The 2,410-nt window shown below is 41.9% G+C and overlaps 1 long non-coding RNA gene across 1 annotated transcript; it reads right to left on the reverse strand.

Moving 5' to 3' along the window:
• Positions 1-672: 672 nt before the first annotated feature.
• LOC137192118 (uncharacterized) lies at positions 673-1,888 on the reverse strand. Its single transcript, XR_010930516.1, has 3 exons — positions 1,642-1,888; positions 1,248-1,568; positions 673-931 (listed from the first exon to the last, which is right to left on the reverse strand). It is a non-coding gene; the product is annotated as an uncharacterized lncRNA (long non-coding RNA).
• Positions 1,889-2,410: the final 522 nt, after the last annotated feature.

The following is a 2,410-nucleotide window of genomic DNA, read 5'->3' on the forward strand; positions in this document are numbered from 1 at the left end:
ATTAATGTTGACTCTTACTTAAGGCTCAAGCTGTTCCACTAACACAACTCAGCTGTGTCTAGTCAACATTAACTCAAACCAAGCTTGAATAATCTTGCATTGTCCATGTGCATGGAGTACATAAACAGCCCAGAACAGTCGATTGTCAAAAAGACAATACTATGTTGCAAAAAGAAGGAAAAACTAGAGCAGTGTTCTTCTCAGCAGTGAAACAAACCCTGCTGATACGAAGAATACAAAGGAGTCATCACCAAAAAGGGCAATACTGCCGCAATTAACAAGGTGAGGGATATAGCTTGGCAAAAAAATTGTTGACGGATTAAATGCATAAGTTATATAAGCCTACTTGTGGGGACAGTGGTGGTCTAAAGCTTTAAGAAGCAAGAATGTGACCAGGTGGTTGTCAGTTCAATTCTCTGGACCGGCAGGATAAATCTGGGTGAGGAAAGTGAAAAGCAGCACTTGCCCCCACTTATTGTTTATCTCTATTTGTTAATAAATTAACATTCAGATCACTGACTGGCTATATTATTAGTAGGCTAGATAATATCAGTTTAGGATAGTGGTGTAAGCTAACTTAGGGGAACAAACTTACCATTACCAACTACATGATCAGCTACTCTTTGACACATTCTCTCTTTCACAGGATGTCCCTTCAATTTACAAGCATCATCAAAATTTAAAAATTAACTTTTATTTCAATTAAAATAATGAAGTTGCAGTTGGAGATAAAGAAACTGGAGAAGGACATAAGTATACATTTAAACACAGCAGAGGGTCATGGTTTGGACTTCATTTCATTTTGTCTTCACAGCTTGAACAAAATGTGTGAGTGAATGAATACATAAATAACTAACTTCAAAACACAAAAATCACAAAAGGGAGGGTCACCACCACCCAGGTCACCAACACCACCACTGGCCTGCAGCCACTGAAAGGGAATAAAAACACAGTTACCACAAAAAGTAAAACAAAATGAGAAAAATGGCTAATCACAATAAATGCACCCAAACTACATAAACTGAAATAAATAATGCAACAACAGAATACCTTAGCCCCAAACAAATAAAAAAACAGGAATAGAATTAATCAAAACCAGAAAATAAAGAAACCGGGGGGGGGCTAAACCAAATTAATTAACCAAGATAAACAGAGGAGTAACTCAAACTAAACAAAGGAATAACTCGACACATTCACACGATAAATAGCGTTAAAGAGAGTTAGTCTTTAACGGCAAGGCGGCCTACCACCACCCTAACAGCGCCACCGTGGAATCCCCCAGCGATGCAGCAAACAGCAGCAAGCACGGCGACAGAGGGAGAGAGAGGCAGCCAACCAGCCAAGAGACAGTCAGGGACCGAGCGAAGCTGTGGCAACAGCACAGCAGCAGCAGGTGCACACGGTGCACACGGAGCACACAGAGCAGCAGCAGAGACACAGAAAGCAGCCGACACAGCAGGAGACAAAAGGAGACAAAAGGGCCGGAGACAAAACAGCAGCGGCTCCAATCAGCTGGTGGTGATGTCCGTCTACACCACTGGTGGACTCGGCCAGCTAACGAGGGTTCCCTAACATAAAACAAAGTTAGCGTTGCTACGCTAAACGATAGAATTAAGGGAATGCAGGAAAGAAGCAACCTACCTTTAGAGCGTCCAACACAGGCACAGGAGAGTGAGGAGAGAGAGAAACCTACACGGCTACCAGCATTTACCCGAAATAACCGCAGCCAGGCAAAACCATGGAGTGAGGCACACTAAGTGCTGCTTTGATGGACCAAAAATCCCGGACCGGAAGTCATGCAATGGGGGAGCGCAAGAGGAAGAGGCAGGAGAAGACTGCCACCTTTATATAAAGCTGACCAATGACCGCCACCAGGTGGAATCAATTATAAACATTGCCCTCTATGCTGCTACACATTATAAATGCTAAGCTTTTAAATAAAAATATACACTCCAAAACAAAAGTGACCATAATTAAAATGGAGATTATTGGTAATAGGTATTTTTGTAAACTTTTTGACACTTGCCGGTCTTTTGAAATTTTGTTTCTGCCCGTCGAACATTCTTTGACACACAGCTAAATTAAGCTTGACAGTTAGCCTCCTACGGAGCAGGCTAGTTCTGCGGTATAAGTTACCTTAGTTAGTGAGCAGGGAATCGTATAAACCACAGTATTGGAACGGAACTCTCACTTAAATTAATGAGATTTATCAAAATAAGCCAGGCTTTTCCTTTATCCGCCTTAATGGAATACACCCCAGATAGACCTCATCCCACAATATACTTGTATGCATTCAGAGGGGCAACTACCCCGTTACAATATGGAGGTCACTTTGATGCATCGATACAATGACTAGCGACCCCCAAGTGGTATCTACATGTATATATTTATGAGTTCCATCTAGCAGTCC

This window comes from Thunnus thynnus, chromosome 11, assembly GCF_963924715.1.
Source record: "Thunnus thynnus chromosome 11, fThuThy2.1, whole genome shotgun sequence".
NCBI lineage: Eukaryota > Metazoa > Chordata > Actinopteri > Scombriformes > Scombridae > Thunnus > Thunnus thynnus.